Source organism: Marmota flaviventris, chromosome 4 (genome assembly GCF_047511675.1).
Source record: "Marmota flaviventris isolate mMarFla1 chromosome 4, mMarFla1.hap1, whole genome shotgun sequence".
NCBI lineage: Eukaryota > Metazoa > Chordata > Mammalia > Rodentia > Sciuridae > Marmota > Marmota flaviventris.
The window spans coordinates 68,907,863-68,929,792 of NC_092501.1; the positions used below are offsets into that span (position 1 = coordinate 68,907,863).

General features: G+C 44.8%; 2 pseudogenes; both read right to left on the reverse strand.

The window, feature by feature from the left end:
* Positions 1-803: 803 nt before the first annotated feature.
* Positions 804-3,104, reverse strand: LOC139705481 (RNA exonuclease 5 pseudogene; annotated as a pseudogene).
* An 8,177-nt stretch (positions 3,105-11,281) lies between these two features.
* Positions 11,282-13,582, reverse strand: LOC139705482 (RNA exonuclease 5 pseudogene; annotated as a pseudogene).
* Between the last annotated feature and the right edge of the window lie 8,348 nt (positions 13,583-21,930).

The following is a 21,930-nucleotide window of genomic DNA, read 5'->3' on the forward strand; positions in this document are numbered from 1 at the left end:
TGATGCAACATGCCCCACATGTTATATAGTGCCCTAAGTCTGTGTTTCCTTTTTCTTGCCATCATTGTCAGAAATTCAGGGAGGTCGATTTTACCATTACCACCAGCAGCTACTCCCTTAATCGCGTCCTGAAAGTCCTGAAACTCGACTTCTGTGGGATTCCACCCAAGAGACCATGTCATTACACTTCCCGATTCCTTTGTTAGTATAGTACAGTTCCATCCCCTTTCCAGTCAAATAGTGGGAAAGCTTCTTTGAATTCTGCAATCTGCCCTTCAGTCAGTTGGTCAGCCACGCTGCAAGCCTTACCAGTTTCTGAGACTCAACCACATAACCACTGGGCTCATTCGCTCCACTCAGATCCCATCACATTTCTAAAGTGTCACATAGCATGAATGGAATTTTAAACGTCTGAAGATATCAAACACGTGTACATTTATTTTGGTTTAATAATAAGTTGTATTTATTTTGTTTCCCTTTTACTTTATTTTTAATCATATATATATATATATTTTTTTTTTTATTCAATTGGCACATAGTAATTGTACAGACTCATGGGGCACAGTGTGGCGTCTTTTTTTGTTTTAGTTTCCCGCTCCCCCACCCACCCTGTCTTAAGATGAGGAAGGCTTGAATTTTAGGCATTCATTGAAAGCTTGTGCATGCCATGTCAATGGATTAGACCCGTTAGCCGGCACACCAACTTCCCACACAAAGCCGTCCACTGAACCAAGAGGCCCAGCAGTCTCTGGAGAAGCTGCAGCCTGACCGTCTTCTCCACCATCGCCCAGGAAGGATGAGACTCACAAACCCATGCTTGGGCCGGTGCTTTCCTCTTCTTCATCTTTTATTCCCATGAGTCCCAGGCCAGAGAGAGATCCATGAGGGCTAGCGGTTCCTGGCAGGAGGATGACACAAAGGGTACCCGGGCTCAGGCTTCGGTAGAGCCTTCCAATCTTGCGGCTCCAACGCCGGGCTGCACTCTTTGCGTTTTCCGCCTTTAAGTTCTGCAGGGTCTCCCGCTCTGAGGGAGGAGGTCTAACTGTCAGTCCTGCGGGCCTTCTTGATTCAGGTGGTGAGCTCCTAAGCCACGCGTGGAGGTGCCTGGGCGTTAGGGCCTGCCTGCCTTTCAGCTTCCAGTCCTTGCCTGTGAGGACATGGAGGGCCCTCTGGGCATTGCCAAAAGTTTTGAATTGCAGGAAACAGTATTTTTCCTGTCTTCCGCTTTTAGCATCTGGAGGCACCATCACAGCTTCCAGGCCACCAAAGAGGTTCGGTAGTTCCTGAGAATGTCCTAAGAAATCTTTACTAACTCCAGACAGATAAATAGTGGCTCGGTTCTCAGAATCTCGTTCCAGCTCCTTAACAAGTGTGTCACAATCCAGAGTGAGTTCTGTCACAGGTCTCTGTACCTTTATGTACACACCTTCCACCAGAACGCCATTCAAGGACTCGATGGCCAGCTGGGCAGCTTCCAGGACTTCATACTCTATAGAGAGATGAGGCTGATGCGTTTCCAGAACAGCAGTCATTGCACGAACTGGGCCAAAGCTCCTAAACAGCCTCTTCAGAGCACTTAGTTTACAATCTTTGCTCAAGGGCCCAGCATAGATAGTTGACATCTCTGTCCACTTGATCCGCATCCTTTTGTTCACTTCCTCAGTGAGGAGAGGTGAAAAGGGCTCAAAAGAGAACCGAATAATGCTGAAGGGGTACAGGCGGACTTGCCTTCGGGCCTGCTCAAAGACCTCTCTGTTGGAAAGGCACTTAATAGTTTCACAATCTTCAGGAGAAGGCAGTTCAATATCATCTCTGTCTCTCGGGTTACAAAAAGGAGCTTCTGATGCGCCGAATCGAAACAAGTTAAAGCACCTCTGTAGGGGTACTGGAACTTTTCTCTGACATTTCTTGGGTCTTGGGCTCTCCATAGCACCTCCAGATTGAGTTCTGCAATCTTCCTTGGGCCATACTTGAGGAAATATTGAGCCAATTCAAGGGTCGCGGTGGCGTCCTCTGTGGGATCATGACCGTCCCTTTCCGAACGTTGAATGTCCCTGCCCAAAATAGCTTTGGCTAAGAACTTTAGCTTGAATCTTCTGCCCCGCTCCCTGGCGTAAAGCAATGAGGTGTCGATAAATACGGATGGATCATGTTCAGTGCTCGGAGATCGAGTCTAAGGAATGACCTACCAACACCGCATCAGGAGGAAGCAGTGCTTTCAACCGCCTCTGAACGTCTTTCAGTTTCGTCGTCACCGGCTTAAGCATCTCCTCCGTGATCCCTGAATAGCAGGTGGCGTAGTCTACAATCTCCTCATCGGGTTTCACCAACTCATCCATAAGACAGGAGCCCCCTTCGGCAACCAGTGAGATGCGTGTTAGTTCTCTCCCCTTGGACGTGATGCACATTTCTCCGTCCAGCCCAAAGAGAGGGCTGTTCTCTGTGACAGACGCATTACATCCGGTCGTTACAAAGTCCTCACAGTCGGGAGAACCTTGTAACGGAAAGTCAAATGTTCTCATCTCCTCCTCTGTCAGAAGGCATCGCAGCACGCCCACCTTCTGAGAGCCATACTTCTGAATGACGGGGTCATTCTGCAGGTCGACCTCGGGCTTTGTACTGGCGGACGGTAAAGATCCTCCCATGGTCTTAGGCAGATATCCAGCCCTTTGATTTGGTAGCCCGATAACATCAGCTAGAAAAGTAGATGATGGAGGAGGCAAGCGGAATTTGTGTCTGAAGGCTTTTCGGAGAAATCCAAACTCCAAATAGAACCTGTAGAAGTGGAGTTGACTCATCCCTTGAAGGATGACAACCACTGTTCTGCTCAGGTGCTTTCCATAAAGAAGCTGGCACCACCTGGGTCTCTCAATAACCGGTTGAGCCAGAACTGCATACTTGAGCAGCTCACATAGCTGCTCGTGGGTTATTTCACAGTTTTCAGCCATTACGATGCCAGACAACCGGGCTCTCTTGGGCTCGGGCTGCCTGTCCACGAGATCCGAACCGGGGGGTATCCTTACCTCGGGCGTCCCCATCAGCCAGTCGGGGACCCGTCTCCTCTGGCTGTTCAGCCTCCCGGTCTTCTCCTTCTCTGGCTCCATGATCCTGTACTAGAGTCCTTGTTGCGGAACGCTGTCCTTGGTGTAGAAAGCTGTCCCTGGCGTAGAAAGCTGTCCTTGCCTTGATGCCAATCCAGCAAGAGAAAACGGTCTTGAGAAGGAAAAAGGGTGGTTTCTTGCTTGGCTAGCAAAGGAGAAACAATGATTCTCACGTCAGCAGGAGTAGGGGGTTTTTATACAGGGGGTTTTCATAGGCGATTCAGAGAAAGTGAGATTAGGGTGGAGAGAGCAGGTAGGAAAAGATTAGGGAAAAGAGCCCAGAGGAGGAGATCAGGGAGGGGGAAAAGAACGGGGAGGAGAAGTTTAGGGAAAAGAAAATCAGAAGATCAGGGAGGAGAAGGGTAGGGGAAAGAAAACCAGGAGGAGAAGGTTAGGGCAAAGAAGATCAGGGAGGAGAAGGTTGGGGAAAAGAGAAACAAACATGTAAGTTTCAAAGCGACAAGGGATGTAGTCAAAGCATCCAGTGAACCCCTGTTGCAACTTCAGTAAAATCTTCCCTTTGTATTCCAGCGTATTGCCTCTGGGGGACCTTTACAGTGGATTACCTTCCAGTAGTTTCATTACCCAGATTCGTTAAGTTCCAGGGGACAGGACCGTGCCCTGTGTTTCATATTTTCTCAGAATTGTGCTGTATAAGTAGCAAAGACTTGAAAAGGGGGGGAAAAAAAAGTGTAAAGACAAAAATAGCTAAAGGTCTTCAGTGTTTCTGTACCCCTACAATCATGAGTTCCCCAACATTACTGTAAAATACAGGGAGCAGATAAAATTAAGCTAAGTTTGCTAATATGTGCTTGAGGCCTATGTAGGTAAAATGACTACTAAAATAAAAAAGAGGATGACAGCCCAGCGGCTCTGGAGACTGAGACAGGAGGATCGTGAGTTCAAAGCCTGCCTCAGCAACTTAGAGAGGCACTAAGCAACTCTGTGAGACCCTGTCTCAAAATAAAATATATATATATATAAAATACAAAATATGGCTGGGGATGTGACTTAGTGGTTGAGTGCCCCTGTGTTCAATTCGGTGTACAAAAAAACAAAACAAACAAACAAACAAAAAGCATCACCGTACAAGAACCCAGGTCTTTCCTCCCAAAGTCTAGTTTAGTTTCTCTTTCATCAGAACACATTAAGGGGTACTTGGCCATTTGCCCCGTAGTGTGAATGGGTTCATTGATCTTATTGGGTTGTTTTCAGTGTGGCATCTTAATACTTGTGTTCCAAGCGTAATGATCAGATCAGGGTAATTGGCATATATGTCACTCACACATGCATCACTCCTTTGTATTGGGAACGTTCAAAACCCTATCAAGTTTCCCCCTTCCAGTACTGAGGATTGCATCCAGGGCCTTGTACATACTCAGCAATTATTCTACCACTGAGATACACCCCCAATCAGGTATTTTGAAATATTTAATATTGTTGTCAATCACAGCTATCCTACCATGCTGTGGAATACTAATAGTAAGTCATTTCTCTTATCCAAGGGCACCCCCCATACCTATTAACCATCCTCTTGCCATGTCCCCTCCCCTACACCCATTCCGGGCTCTGGTAACCACTATTCTCTGTATTCTATCAATTTTATTTTATTTTAATTATTAAATTTTTTTTAATATATGACAGCACAATTCACTACTATTCATATTATACGTACGGAGCACAGTTTCACATCTCTGGTGGTAGATAAAGTATATTCACACCAACTCATGTTTTCATACGTGTACTTTGGGTAACGATGGCCATCACATTCCACCATCATTTCTAACCCCCTGCCCCCTCCCTTCCCTTCTCACTCCTCTCTCCCCTATCTAGAGTTCATCTCTTCCTCCCATGCTCCCCATCCCAGAGAAAACTCTTGGCATTCGTTTGTTTGGGATGGGCTGACTTCACTTAGCACCATCTCCTCCATCTCGGTCCATTTACCTGCAAAAGCCATGACGGTATTCTCTTTTTATTGCTGAGTAACATTCCCTTGTGTATATAAACAGACTGGTAGACCAATGGTACAGAATAGAGGTCACGGAGACTAACCCACTAAATTACCATTATCTTCTATCAGACAAAGGTGCCCAAAACATACTTTGGAGAAAAGATAGCCTCTTCAACAAACGGTGCTGGGAAAACTGGAAATCCATAGGCAACAAAATGAAATTAAAACCCCAGTCTCTCACCATGCACAAAACTCAATCCAGAGTGGAACTAGGACCTAGGAATTAAACCAGAGACCTTGGGTCTAACAGAAGAAAAAGTAGGCCCTAATCTTCATCATGTGAGATTAGGCCCCAAATTCCTTAAAAGACTGCTATAGTGCAAGAAATAAAATCAAGAATCAATAAATCAGATGGATTCCAACTAAAAAGCTTCTTTGCAGCAAAAGAAACAATAAGTGAGGTGAACAGAGAGCCTACAGAATAGGAGAAAATTTTTACCACACACAAATCAGATAGAGCACTCATCTATATAAATATGTGTGTGTGTGTATATATATATATATATATATATATATATATATATATATATAAATGTATATAAAGGACTCAGAACTCTTAATACCGAAAAAACAAATAACCCAGTGAATAAAGGGGCCAAAGAACTGAACAGACGTTTCTCAGAAAACGATATACAATCAATCCACAAATATATGAAAAAATGTTCAGCATCTCTGGCAATTAGAGAAATGCAAATAAAAAAATCACTCTAAGATTTCATCTCACTCCAGTAAAAATGGCAGCTGTTAAGGATACAAACCACAATAAGTTTTCACAAGGAAGTGGGGGGGAAACGCACCTTCACGCATTGCTGGTGGGACTGAAAATTGGTGCAGCCAACATGGAAAGCAGTATGGAGATTCCTTGGAAAACTCATAATGGAACCACCATTGGATCCAGGTATCCCACTCCTCGGTTTATACCCAAAGGACTCAGAAGTAGCATACTACAACGATGCAGCTACATCAATGTTTACAGCAGCACAATTCACAATAGCTAAATTGTGGAACCAACCTAGATATACCCTTCATTAGATGAATGGATGAAGAAAATGTGGCATATATACACAATGGAATATCACTCAGCATTAAAGGAGAAGAAAAAATCATGGCATTTGCAAGTAAATGGATGAAGTTGGAGAATAAAATGCTGAGTGAAGTAAGCCGACCCTAAAAATCCAAATGCCGAATGTATTGTCTGATACAGGGATGATGATTTATAATGGGGACGGGGTGGGGGGAGCATGGGAAAAATACATGACCTTTCGCTAGGGAAAAGGGGAGAGAGGAGAAGGGAGGTTTTATGCTCGAATTCTGGACCCCCAAAAGGTCACCAGAGACCAAGATCCATGTAAGCAGCAAAGAGGTGTCTATTGCGAGCTAGCTGGGTCCTCTGCGTGCACACAGCAACTGGTGACGCTGAGAGGCCCCGAGCCCAGGGTTTGCAGCAGTTTTATACATTCTTTGGAGAAGGCAGGGACCCCCACAAACATCATAGCATCTCTTGGCAAATCATCACACATTGCGGGAAAATCAAAGAACAACTCTAAAACATGATTAGCACATTCACTGGCGGGAACAAGTTGGGTAGTGATGATTGGTTACTACAAGAGGGGGATTCATTTGAACTGATTGGTTTACGCCAAGAGGGGTGTTCTTGATGAACTACATGGTTTCCCAACACCATAAACTACTGGGAGGGTCATCTGGCATCCCAGGTATTTCCCTGTCTCATGCTGATTGGTGGCTGCTAGCGGGTTGCTATGGGTCCCCACCTAGCCTGACTGAGTCAGGGACACCTGGCCCAGCAGATCTCTCCTGTTATTTGTAGATAAACCACTTAGAAGGGTGGGAATGTGCCCAGGAGTGCTCTGTGGGTCTTTCCAAGGACAAAGGTCATGTCCCTTCCTTGGGCGGGCTTTGCTCTGAGGTAGAAGCTGGTTTTTCAGAGGGGCATGGAGGTAGGAAAGATGGTGGAAAGAGACAGACATCCTTACCCTAAGTGCATGTATGAAAACACAAATGGTGTGACTCTACTTTGCATACAACCAGAGACATGAAAAATGGTGCTCTATTTGTGTAATATGAATTGAATTGCATCCTGCTGTCATATATAACAAGTCAGAATAGATAAAAATTTAAAAATGCATCATAAAGTAAGCGAAATATAGAAAAAATTATGACACATTTTATAACGGAATATTGTGTGACTGCTAAGAAGAATGAGAAAAACTATATGTCCACTGAGGTAAGACAATCTCTAAGATATCAGGTGACAAGAACCAAGGGCAGAAGGGTGTACACAGTGCTATTAATTGAAAATGAGGGGATGTATGTATGCAGAGATGTACTTATAGACGCAATATAGATGCAATGAACATTTCTGGAACTGGTACCATCGTTATGGCTTCTGTGAAAGTGAGGAAGTGATGGAAGGAGACCTTTTTTTTTTTTTTTTTTTTTTTCTTAACCTTATATGCATCCCGTTTAAATATTTATCATGTACACTTATAACATTAAAACGTAAGGATGAAAAGCAGTAAAACCAAAACAGAGAAGCGCATTTGAATCAGGCTTTACAAGAAAAATAGCATAGATCTCTTTTTGGCTCATGCTTCCAGTCCAGCTAGGTCCAGAGATGCAGGAAGCTCCTTGATGGAGTAAGCCACTGAGCAGATGACTCGCCTGAAAGTGGCTGTGTTTTGCAAATACTTATCTGCCAGCACTGCTTTTTTGCAAGGGAGTCCTTGGGCTGGTTCTGAGCCTCTAACTGGACCTTCAGGACAGACACAGGCAGGATCTGGGCAGTGTCATGGAAGCAAGGGGCATAGGAGGAGTCATGAATGTGGATACCGCCCAGAGCCAGGGACCTCGCTAGATATGGAGGCAAGCTAGGCAGAAAGCGGGTGGCAGGAAGCTCTGAAAAAATTAGTTGAGGTAGGCGCAGTGTTCTAAGTGATTTTTCCTCTGGTGTTTGGAGACATGTTAAAGTGCCTTAGAAAAGTCTACTCATTTGAAAGAGGACATCCTTGTTCCAGTTTTTAGAGGGAATGCTTTCAATTTTTCTCTGTTTAGGATGGTGCTGACCTTGGGGTTTGCATAGATAGCTTCCATGAGGTTGAGGTGTGTTCCTTCTATTCCTAGTTTTTCTAGTGTTTTGAACATGAAGGGTGCTGTATTTGTCAAATGCTTTTTCTGCCTCTATTGAGATGATCATATTATTCTTGTTTTTAAGTATATTGATGTGATGAATTATGTTTATTGATTTCTGTATGTGAACCCCACTTGATTTGTGGCACACTATCTTTTTAATATGTTTTTGTATGCTATTTTCCGGAATTGTATTGAGAATTTTCGTATCGATGTTCATCGTGGATATTGGTATGAAGTTTTCTTTCCTTGATGTGTGCTTGTGTGGTTTCGGCGTCAGGGTGATATCAGCTTCACAGAATGAGATTGCAAGGGTTCTCTCCTTTTCATATTCCACGAAACGTTTTGAGCAGTATTGGTGTTAATTCTCCTTGGAAGGTCTCATAGAACTCGGCTGAGAATCGATCTGGTCCTGGACTTTCCTTGATTGGTAGACCTTAGGTATTCCCACCACAAAAATCTAACAAAGAAAAGAAAATGTTAACTATTCTGAAGTGATAGATATGTTAGATGATTTGAGCTATCATTTCACAGCATTTACATATAGCAAAATATCATGTTATGCAACTTAAGTGTAACTGACCACATGTATTTTGTCAATAAATTTTGTCCAAAAAAAAAAGGGCAGTGACTATGGATTTCTTTCTTGAATGAGTAGAATTGTCTTTTTTAAAAAAAATCGTTAAAATCTGTTTTAATTAGTTATACATGACAGTAGGATGCATTTTGATATATCATAAATAAATAGGGTATAATTTCTCATTTTTCTTCTTGTACACATTGTCAGATCACATCGGTCATACAGTCATATGTGTATGTGAGGTAATAATGTCTGTTTCATTCTACTATTCTTCCTATCTCCATATCCCTCCCCTCCCTTCACTCTCTTCTACCTAATCTAAAGTAACTTTATTCTTCCCTAGCACCTTGGCCCTGATTGTGAATTAACATCCATATCAGAGAAGGCATTTGGCCTTTGGTTCTAAGGGATTTGGCTTATTTCACTTATCATGATATTCTCCAACTCCGTCCATTTACCCGGAAATACCATAATTCCCTTCTTCTTTAAAACTGAGTGATATTCCATCAAATATTACATACCACATTTTCTTTATCCAACCTAGGTTGGTTCCATAGTTTAGCTATGGTGAATTGAGCTTCTATAAATAAACCTTGGGCCTCCCAGGAATATCATAAGGCTGGTCTATTGCCCCCAGGGTTAGCATTTACCAAGAACTGGATACACAATGGGGATGAGTCATCTCATAGCTGGTCTTAACAAGACAGGGCCATACACAATGGGGGTGAGTCATCACTGGTGTTGCAAGAAGGCAGCTTAACCAGCTTTTCCAGGTTCGCACAAGAGCGTGGAGAATTTCCTTGGGGGGAGGGGTGACAATATGGCATAGGCCGCTCCCCTTCCCGACTTTTTCTACCGCGTGATCCAGGACAGGAGCACTTGGTGTGGGACCCAGAGGACCAGGCCAGGCATCAAAAGGGTCCAGGAGGCCATTGTCAGAGTGAGGCTTTAAGCCTTTCTCCTCCTGGGCAGTGAGAGGACTGACTCGCTGTGACCCAAGTCGCTCCTCAACAATGGCTTCCCAATACTGGTCCTCATACTTAGTGTGAGATTGCCCCATCTTTTCGGGGAGACCCCTACCTCGAAACCCTATTGGCTTGGCTAGGCGATACTCTCACTTTTGGTGAACCGACTTCTTAATGCCCCACGTTGGGTGCCAGATGTGTGTGTGGGGGGGTTAGCCCCACCCCACCCCACCCGCTTCCCTCCTGACCTGCGGGAGAGATTGGGAGAGCACGCCCCGACCATGAGGAACCAAGAAAGGAAGGGCCCACTGACGACCCCCCCCCCCCAGCACCCAGCCCTTCCCCAAGGGAGGACAATCAGACAAGCCAGGGAGACCAGTCAAAGCAGGATCTCAGTTTATTGAGAAAACACACACACAGCTAATACAAGGCACAGGAGCCAATCAGGATAATGGTCAGCAAGGTGGGGAGAGTTCACGTGTTCACCCATCTCAGGGGCCCTAATGGGAGACCCGAGCTGTCCAGAGGGTGGAAGGGTTCTGAGCCTGTCCTAGAGGTCATCTGGTTTTTTCTCACAACCCAGGCAACGCCCTCTGGCCGGTCCCCAGGCGCTTTCTTAGCCACAGGTGGCCCCAGGACCCGGAAGCGGGCAGCAAGTTCGGTTTCCTCCTTTCTGATGCAACATGCCCCACATGTTATATAGTGCCCTAAGTCTGTGTTTCCTTTTTCTTGCCATCATTGTCAGAAATTCAGGGAGGTCGATTTTACCATTACCACCAGCAGCTACTCCCTTAATCGCGTCCTGAAAGTCCTGAAACTCGACTTCTGTGGGATTCCACCCAAGAGACCATGTCATTACACTTCCCGATTCCTTTGTTAGTATAGTACAGTTCCATCCCCTTTCCAGTCAAATAGTGGGAAAGCTTCTTTGAATTCTGCAATCTGCCCTTCAGTCAGTTGGTCAGCCACGCTGCAAGCCTTACCAGTTTCTGAGACTCAACCACATAACCACTGGGCTCATTCGCTCCACTCAGATCCCATCACATTTCTAAAGTGTCACATAGCATGAATGGAATTTTAAACGTCTGAAGATATCAAACATGTGTACATTTATTTTGGTTTAATAATAAGTTGTATTTATTTTGTTTCCCTTTTACTTTATTTTTAATCATATATATATATATATTTTTTTTTTTATTCAATTGGCACATAGTAATTGTACAGACTCATGGGGCACAGTGTGGCGTCTTTTTTTGTTTTAGTTTCCCGCTCCCCCACCCACCCTGTCTTAAGATGAGGAAGGCTTGAATTTTAGGCATTCATTGAAAGCTTGTGCATGCCATGTCAATGGATTAGACCCGTTAGCCGGCACACCAACTTCCCACACAAAGCCGTCCACTGAACCAAGAGGCCCAGCAGTCTCTGGAGAAGCTGCAGCCTGACCGTCTTCTCCACCATCGCCCAGGAAGGATGAGACTCACAAACCCATGCTTGGGCCGGTGCTTTCCTCTTCTTCATCTTTTATTCCCATGAGTCCCAGGCCAGAGAGAGATCCATGAGGGCTAGCGGTTCCTGGCAGGAGGATGACACAAAGGGTACCCGGGCTCAGGCTTCGGTAGAGCCTTCCAATCTTGCGGCTCCAACGCCGGGCTGCACTCTTTGCGTTTTCCGCCTTTAAGTTCTGCAGGGTCTCCCGCTCTGAGGGAGGAGGTCTAACTGTCAGTCCTGCGGGCCTTCTTGATTCAGGTGGTGAGCTCCTAAGCCACGCGTGGAGGTGCCTGGGCGTTAGGGCCTGCCTGCCTTTCAGCTTCCAGTCCTTGCCTGTGAGGACATGGAGGGCCCTCTGGGCATTGCCAAAAGTTTTGAATTGCAGGAAACAGTATTTTTCCTGTCTTCCGCTTTTAGCATCTGGAGGCACCATCACAGCTTCCAGGCCACCAAAGAGGTTCGGTAGTTCCTGAGAATGTCCTAAGAAATCTTTACTAACTCCAGACAGATAAATAGTGGCTCGGTTCTCAGAATCTCGTTCCAGCTCCTTAACAAGTGTGTCACAATCCAGAGTGAGTTCTGTCACAGGTCTCTGTACCTTTATGTACACACCTTCCACCAGAACGCCATTCAAGGACTCGATGGCCAGCTGGGCAGCTTCCAGGACTTCATACTCTATAGAGAGATGAGGCTGATGCGTTTCCAGAACAGCAGTCATTGCACGAACTGGGCCAAAGCTCCTAAACAGCCTCTTCAGAGCACTTAGTTTACAATCTTTGCTCAAGGGCCCAGCATAGATAGTTGACATCTCTGTCCACTTGATCCGCATCCTTTTGTTCACTTCCTCAGTGAGGAGAGGTGAAAAGGGCTCAAAAGAGAACCGAATAATGCTGAAGGGGTACAGGCGGACTTGCCTTCGGGCCTGCTCAAAGACCTCTCTGTTGGAAAGGCACTTAATAGTTTCACAATCTTCAGGAGAAGGCAGTTCAATATCATCTGTCTCTCGGGTTACAAAAAGGAGCTTCTGATGCGCCGAATCGAAACAAGTTAAAGCACCTCTGTAGGGGTACTGGAACTTTTCTCTGACATTTCTTGGGTCTTGGGCTCTCCATAGCACCTCCAGATTGAGTTCTGCAATCTTCCTTGGGCCATACTTGAGGAAATATTGAGCCAATTCAAGGGTCGCGGTGGCGTCCTCTGTGGGATCATGACCGTCCCTTTCCGAACGTTGAATGTCCCTGCCCAAAATAGCTTTGGCTAAGAACTTTAGCTTGAATCTTCTGCCCCGCTCCCTGGCGTAAAGCAATGAGGTGTCGATAACATACGGATGGATCATGTTCAGTGCTCGGAGATCGACGTCTAAGGAATGACCTACCAACACCGCATCAGGAGGAAGCAGTGCTTTCAACCGCCTCTGAACGTCTTTCAGTTTCGTCGTCACCGGCTTAAGCATCTCCTCCGTGATCCCTGAATAGCAGGTGGCGTAGTCTACAATCTCCTCATCGGGTTTCACCAACTCATCCATAAGACAGGAGCCCCCTTCGGCAACCAGTGAGATGCGTGTTAGTTCTCTCCCCTTGGACGTGATGCACATTTCTCCGTCCAGCCCAAAGAGAGGGCTGTTCTCTGTGACAGACGCATTACATCCGGTCGTTACAAAGTCCTCACAGTCGGGAGAACCTTGTAACGGAAAGTCAAATGTTCTCATCTCCTCCTCTGTCAGAAGGCATCGCAGCACGCCCACCTTCTGAGAGCCATACTTCTGAATGACGGGGTCATTCTGCAGGTCGACCTCGGGCTTTGTACTGGCGGACGGTAAAGATCCTCCCATGGTCTTAGGCAGATATCCAGCCCTTTGATTTGGTAGCCCGATAACATCAGCTAGAAAAGTAGATGATGGAGGAGGCAAGCGGAATTTGTGTCTGAAGGCTTTTCGGAGAAATCCAAACTCCAAATAGAACCTGTAGAAGTGGAGTTGACTCATCCCTTGAAGGATGACAACCACTGTTCTGCTCAGGTGCTTTCCATAAAGAAGCTGGCACCACCTGGGTCTCTCAATAACCGGTTGAGCCAGAACTGCATACTTGAGCAGCTCACATAGCTGCTCGTGGGTTATTTCACAGTTTTCAGCCATTACGATGCCAGACAACCGGGCTCTCTTGGGCTCGGGCTGCCTGTCCACGAGATCCGAACCGGGGGGTATCCTTACCTCGGGCGTCCCCATCAGCCAGTCGGGGACCCGTCTCCTCTGGCTGTTCAGCCTCCCGGTCTTCTCCTTCTCTGGCTCCATGATCCTGTACTAGAGTCCTTGTTGCGGAACGCTGTCCTTGGTGTAGAAAGCTGTCCCTGGCGTAGAAAGCTGTCCTTGCCTTGATGCCAATCCAGCAAGAGAAAACGGTCTTGAGAAGGAAAAAGGGTGGTTTCTTGCTTGGCTAGCAAAGGAGAAACAATGATTCTCACGTCAGCAGGAGTAGGGGGTTTTTATACAGGGGGTTTTCATAGGCGATTCAGAGAAAGTGAGATTAGGGTGGAGAGAGCAGGTAGGAAAAGATTAGGGAAAAGAGCCCAGAGGAGGAGATCAGGGAGGGGGAAAAGAACGGGGAGGAGAAGTTTAGGGAAAAGAAAATCAGAAGATCAGGGAGGAGAAGGGTAGGGGAAAGAAAACCAGGAGGAGAAGGTTAGGGCAAAGAAGATCAGGGAGGAGAAGGTTGGGGAAAAGAGAAACAAACATGTAAGTTTCAAAGCGACAAGGGATGTAGTCAAAGCATCCAGTGAACCCCTGTTGCAACTTCAGTAAAATCTCCCCTTTGTATTCCAGCGTATTGCCTCTGGGGGACCTTTACAGTGGATTACCTTCCAGTAGTTTCATTACCCAGATTCGTTAAGTTCCAGGGGACAGGACCGTGCCCTGTGTTTCATATTTTCTCAGAATTGTGCTGTATAAGTAGCAAAGACTTGAAAAGGGGGGGAAAAAAAAGTGTAAAGACAAAAATAGCTAAAGGTCTTCAGTGTTTCTGTACCCCTACAATCATGAGTTCCCCAACATTACTGTAAAATACAGGGAGCAGATAAAATTAAGCTAAGTTTGCTAATATGTGCTTGAGGCCTATGTAGGTAAAATGACTACTAAAATAAAAAAGAGGATGACAGCCCAGCGGCTCTGGAGACTGAGACAGGAGGATCGTGAGTTCAAAGCCTGCCTCAGCAACTTAGAGAGGCACTAAGCAACTCTGTGAGACCCTGTCTCAAAATAAAATATATATATATATAAAATACAAAATATGGCTGGGGATGTGACTTAGTGGTTGAGTGCCCCTGTGTTCAATTCGGTGTACAAAAAAACAAAACAAACAAACAAACAAAAAGCATCACCGTACAAGAACCCAGGTCTTTCCTCCCAAAGTCTAGTTTAGTTTCTCTTTCATCAGAACACATTAAGGGGTACTTGGCCATTTGCCCCGTAGTGTGAATGGGTTCATTGATCTTATTGGGTTGTTTTCAGTGTGGCATCTTAATACTTGTGTTCCAAGCGTAATGATCAGATCAGGGTAATTGGCATATATGTCACTCACACATGCATCACTCCTTTGTATTGGGAACGTTCAAAACCCTATCAAGTTTCCCCCTTCCAGTACTGAGGATTGCATCCAGGGCCTTGTACATACTCAGCAATTATTCTACCACTGAGATACACCCCCAATCAGGTATTTTGAAATATTTAATATTGTTGTCAATCACAGCTATCCTACCATGCTGTGGAATACTAATAGTAAGTCATTTCTCTTATCCAAGGGCACCCCCCATACCTATTAACCATCCTCTTGCCATGTCCCCTCCCCTACACCCATTCCGGGCTCTGGTAACCACTATTCTCTGTATTCTATCAATTTTATTTTATTTTAATTATTAAATTTTTTTTAATATATGACAGCACAATTCACTACTATTCATATTATACGTACGGAGCACAGTTTCACATCTCTGGTGGTAGATAAAGTATATTCACACCAACTCATGTTTTCATACGTGTACTTTGGGTAACGATGGCCATCACATTCCACCATCATTTCTAACCCCCTGCCCCCTCCCTTCCCTTCTCACTCCTCTCTCCCCTATCTAGAGTTCATCTCTTCCTCCCATGCTCCCCATCCCAGAGAAAACTCTTGGCATTCGTTTGTTTGGGATGGGCTGACTTCACTTAGCACCATCTCCTCCATCTCGGTCCATTTACCTGCAAAAGCCATGACGGTATTCTCTTTTTATTGCTGAGTAACATTCCCTTGTGTATATAAACAGACTGGTAGACCAATGGTACAGAATAGAGGTCACGGAGACTAACCCACTAAATTACCATTATCTTCTATCAGACAAAGGTGCCCAAAACATACTTTGGAGAAAAGATAGCCGCTTCAACAAACGGTGCTGGGAAAACTGGAAATCCATAGGCAACAAAATGAAATTAAAACCCCAGTCTCTCACCATGCACAAAACTCAATCCAGAGTGGAACTAGGACCTAGGAATTAAACCAGAGACCTTGGGTCTAACAGAAGAAAAAGTAGGCCCTAATCTTCATCATGTGAGATTAGGCCCCAAATTCCTTAAAAGACTGCTATAGTGCAAGAAATAAAATCAAGAATCAATAAATCAGATGGATTCCAACTAAAAAGCTTCTTTGCAGCAAAAGAAACAATAAGTGAGGTGAACAGAGAGCCTACAGAATAGGAGAAAATTTTTACCACACACAAATCAGATAGAGCACTCATCTATATAAATATGTGTGTGTGTGTATATATATATATATATATATATATATATATATAAATGTATATAAAGGACTCAGAACTCTTAATACCGAAAAAACAAATAACCCAGTGAATAAAGGGGCCAAAGAACTGAACAGACGTTTCTCAGAAAACGATATACAATCAATCCACAAATATATGAAAAAATGTTCAGCATCTCTGGCAATTAGAGAAATGCAAATAAAAAAATCACTCTAAGATTTCATCTCACTCCAGTAAAAATGGCAGCTGTTAAGGATACAAACCACAATAAGTTTTCACAAGGAAGTGGGGGGGAAACGCACCTTCACGCATTGCTGGTGGGACTGAAAATTGGTGCAGCCAACATGGAAAGCAGTATGGAGATTCCTTGGAAAACTCATAATGGAACCACCATTGGATCCAGGTATCCCACTCCTCGGTTTATACCCAAAGGACTCAGAAGTAGCATACTACAACGATGCAGCTACATCAATGTTTACAGCAGCACAATTCACAATAGCTAAATTGTGGAACCAACCTAGATATACCCTTCATTAGATGAATGGATGAAGAAAATGTGGCATATATACACAATGGAATATCACTCAGCATTAAAGGAGAAGAAAAAATCATGGCATTTGCAAGTAAATGGATGAAGTTGGAGAATAAAATGCTGAGTGAAGTAAGCCGACCCTAAAAATCCAAATGCCGAATGTATTGTCTGATACAGGGATGATGATTTATAATGGGGACGGGGTGGGGGGAGCATGGGAAAAATACATGACCTTTCGCTAGGGAAAAGGGGAGAGAGGAGAAGGGAGGTTTTATGCTCGAATTCTGGACCCCCAAAAGGTCACCAGAGACCAAGATCCATGTAAGCAGCAAAGAGGTGTCTATTGCGAGCTAGCTGGGTCCTCTGCGTGCACACAGCAACTGGTGACGCTGAGAGGCCCCGAGCCCAGGGTTTGCAGCAGTTTTATACATTCTTTGGAGAAGGCAGGGACCCCCACAAACATCATAGCATCTCTTGGCAAATCATCACACATTGCGGGAAAATCAAAGAACAACTCTAAAACATGATTAGCACATTCACTGGCGGGAACAAGTTGGGTAGTGATGATTGGTTACTACAAGAGGGGGATTCATTTGAACTGATTGGTTTACGCCAAGAGGGGTGTTCTTGATGAACTACATGGTTTCCCAACACCATAAACTACTGGGAGGGTCATCTGGCATCCCAGGTATTTCCCTGTCTCATGCTGATTGGTGGCTGCTAGCGGGTTGCTATGGGTCCCCACCTAGCCTGACTGAGTCAGGGACACCTGGCCCAGCAGATCTCTCCTGTTATTTGTAGATAAACCACTTAGAAGGGTGGGAATGTGCCCAGGAGTGCTCTGTGGGTCTTTCCAAGGACAAAGGTCATGTCCCTTCCTTGGGCGGGCTTTGCTCTGAGGTAGAAGCTGGTTTTTCAGAGGGGCATGGAGGTAGGAAAGATGGTGGAAAGAGACAGACATCCTTACCCTAAGTGCATGTATGAAAACACAAATGGTGTGACTCTACTTTGCATACAACCAGAGACATGAAAAATGGTGCTCTATTTGTGTAATATGAATTGAATTGCATCCTGCTGTCATATATAACAAGTCAGAATAGATAAAAATTTAAAAATGCATCATAAAGTAAGCGAAATATAGAAAAAATTATGACACATTTTATAACGGAATATTGTGTGACTGCTAAGAAGAATGAGAAAAACTATATGTCCACTGAGGTAAGACAATCTCTAAGATATCAGGTGACAAGAACCAAGGGCAGAAGGGTGTACACAGTGCTATTAATTGAAAATGAGGGGATGTATGTATGCAGAGATGTACTTATAGACGCAATATAGATGCAATGAACATTTCTGGAACTGGTACCATCGTTATGGCTTCTGTGAAAGTGAGGAAGTGATGGAAGGAGACCTTTTTTTTTTTTTTTTTTTTTTCTTAACCTTATATGCATCCCGTTTAAATATTTATCATGTACACTTATAACATTAAAACGTAAGGATGAAAAGCAGTAAAACCAAAACAGAGAAGCGCATTTGAATCAGGCTTTACAAGAAAAATAGCATAGATCTCTTTTTGGCTCATGCTTCCAGTCCAGCTAGGTCCAGAGATGCAGGAAGCTCCTTGATGGAGTAAGCCACTGAGCAGATGACTCGCCTGAAAGTGGCTGTGTTTTGCAAATACTTATCTGCCAGCACTGCTTTTTTGCAAGGGAGTCCTTGGGCTGGTTCTGAGCCTCTAACTGGACCTTCAGGACAGACACAGGCAGGATCTGGGCAGTGTCATGGAAGCAAGGGGCATAGGAGGAGTCATGAATGTGGATACCGCCCAGAGCCAGGGACCTCGCTAGATATGGAGGCAAGCTAGGCAGAAAGCGGGTGGCAGGAAGCTCTGAAAAAATTAGTTGAGGTAGGCGCAGTGTTCTAAGTGATTTTTCCTCTGGTGTTTGGAGACATGTTAAAGTGCCTTAGAAAAGTCTACTCATTTGAAAGAGGACATCCTTGTTCCAGTTTTTAGAGGGAATGCTTTCAATTTTTCTCTGTTTAGGATGGTGCTGACCTTGGGGTTTGCATAGATAGCTTCCATGAGGTTGAGGTGTGTTCCTTCTATTCCTAGTTTTTCTAGTGTTTTGAACATGAAGGGTGCTGTATTTGTCAAATGCTTTTTCTGCCTCTATTGAGATGATCATATTATTCTTGTTTTTAAGTATATTGATGTGATGAATTATGTTTATTGATTTCTGTATGTGAACCCCACTTGATTTGTGGCACACTATCTTTTTAATATGTTTTTGTATGCTATTTTCCGGAATTGTATTGAGAATTTTCGTATCGATGTTCATCGTGGATATTGGTATGAAGTTTTCTTTCCTTGATGTGTGCTTGTGTGGTTTCGGCGTCAGGGTGATATCAGCTTCACAGAATGAGATTGCAAGGGTTCTCTCCTTTTCATATTCCACGAAACGTTTTGAGCAGTATTGGTGTTAATTCTCCTTGGAAGGTCTCATAGAACTCGGCTGAGAATCGATCTGGTCCTGGACTTTCCTTGATTGGTAGACCTTAGGTATTCCCACCACAAAAATCTAACAAAGAAAAGAAAATGTTAACTATTCTGAAGTGATAGATATGTTAGATGATTTGAGCTATCATTTCACAGCATTTACATATAGCAAAATATCATGTTATGCAACTTAAGTGTAACTGACCACATGTATTTTGTCAATAAATTTTGTCCAAAAAAAAAAGGGCAGTGACTATGGATTTCTTTCTTGAATGAGTAGAATTGTCTTTTTTAAAAAAAATCGTTAAAATCTGTTTTAATTAGTTATACATGACAGTAGGATGCATTTTGATATATCATAAATAAATAGGGTATAATTTCTCATTTTTCTTCTTGTACACATTGTCAGATCACATCGGTCATACAGTCATATGTGTATGTGAGGTAATAATGTCTGTTTCATTCTACTATTCTTCCTATCTCCATATCCCTCCCCTCCCTTCACTCTCTTCTACCTAATCTAAAGTAACTTTATTCTTCCCTAGCACCTTGGCCCTGATTGTGAATTAACATCCATATCAGAGAAGGCATTTGGCCTTTGGTTCTAAGGGATTTGGCTTATTTCACTTATCATGATATTCTCCAACTCCGTCCATTTACCCGGAAATACCATAATTCCCTTCTTCTTTAAAACTGAGTGATATTCCATCAAATATTACATACCACATTTTCTTTATCCAACCTAGGTTGGTTCCATAGTTTAGCTATGGTGAATTGAGCTTCTATAAATAAACCTTGGGCCTCCCAGGAATATCATAAGGCTGGTCTATTGCCCCCAGGGTTAGCATTTACCAAGAACTGGATACACAATGGGGATGAGTCATCTCATAGCTGGTCTTAACAAGACAGGGCCATACACAATGGGGGTGAGTCATCACTGGTGTTGCAAGAAGGCAGCTTAACCAGCTTTTCCAGGTTCGCACAAGAGCGTGGAGAATTTCCTTGGGGGGAGGGGTGACAATATGGCATAGGCCGCTCCCCTTCCCGACTTTTTCTACCGCGTGATCCAGGACAGGAGCACTTGGTGTGGGACCCAGAGGACCAGGCCAGGCATCAAAAGGGTCCAGGAGGCCATTGTCAGAGTGAGGCTTTAAGCCTTTCTCCTCCTGGGCAGTGAGAGGACTGACTCGCTGTGACCCAAGTCGCTCCTCAACAATGGCTTCCCAATACTGGTCCTCATACTTAGTGTGAGATTGCCCCATCTTTTCGGGGAGACCCCTACCTCGAAACCCTATTGGCTTGGCTAGGCGATACTCTCACTTTTGGTGAACCGACTTCTTAATGCCCCACGTTGGGTGCCAGATGTGTGTGTGGGGGGGTTAGCCCCACCCCACCCCACCCGCTTCCCTCCTGACCTGCGGGAGAGATTGGGAGAGCACGCCCCGACCATGAGGAACCAAGAAAGGAAGGGCCCACTGACGACCCCCCCCCCCCAGCACCCAGCCCTTCCCCAAGGGAGGACAATCAGACAAGCCAGGGAGACCAGTCAAAGCAGGATCTCAGTTTATTGAGAAAACACACACACAGCTAATACAAGGCACAGGAGCCAATCAGGATAATGGTCAGCAAGGTGGGGAGAGTTCACGTGTTCACCCATCTCAGGGGCCCTAATGGGAGACCCGAGCTGTCCAGAGGGTGGAAGGGTTCTGAGCCTGTCCTAGAGGTCATCTGGTTTTTTCTCACAACCCAGGCAACGCCCTCTGGCCGGTCCCCAGGCGCTTTCTTAGCCACAGGTGGCCCCAGGACCCGGAAGCGGGCAGCAAGTTCGGTTTCCTCCTTTCTGATGCAACATGCCCCACATGTTATATAGTGCCCTAAGTCTGTGTTTCCTTTTTCTTGCCATCATTGTCAGAAATTCAGGGAGGTCGATTTTACCATTACCACCAGCAGCTACTCCCTTAATCGCGTCCTGAAAGTCCTGAAACTCGACTTCTGTGGGATTCCACCCAAGAGACCATGTCATTACACTTCCCGATTCCTTTGTTAGTATAGTACAGTTCCATCCCCTTTCCAGTCAAATAGTGGGAAAGCTTCTTTGAATTCTGCAATCTGCCCTTCAGTCAGTTGGTCAGCCACGCTGCAAGCCTTACCAGTTTCTGAGACTCAACCACATAACCACTGGGCTCATTCGCTCCACTCAGATCCCATCACATTTCTAAAGTGTCACATAGCATGAATGGAATTTTAAACGTCTGAAGATATCAAACACGTGTACATTTATTTTGGTTTAATAATAAGTTGTATTTATTTTGTTTCCCTTTTACTTTATTTTTAATCATATATATATATATATTTTTTTTTTTATTCAATTGGCACATAGTAATTGTACAGACTCATGGGGCACAGTGTGGCGTCTTTTTTTGTTTTAGTTTCCCGCTCCCCCACCCACCCTGTCTTAAGATGAGGAAGGCTTGAATTTTAGGCATTCATTGAAAGCTTGTGCATGCCATGTCAATGGATTAGACCCGTTAGCCGGCACACCAACTTCCCACACAAAGCCGTCCACTGAACCAAGAGGCCCAGCAGTCTCTGGAGAAGCTGCAGCCTGACCGTCTTCTCCACCATCGCCCAGGAAGGATGAGACTCACAAACCCATGCTTGGGCCGGTGCTTTCCTCTTCTTCATCTTTTATTCCCATGAGTCCCAGGCCAGAGAGAGATCCATGAGGGCTAGCGGTTCCTGGCAGGAGGATGACACAAAGGGTACCCGGGCTCAGGCTTCGGTAGAGCCTTCCAATCTTGCGGCTCCAACGCCGGGCTGCACT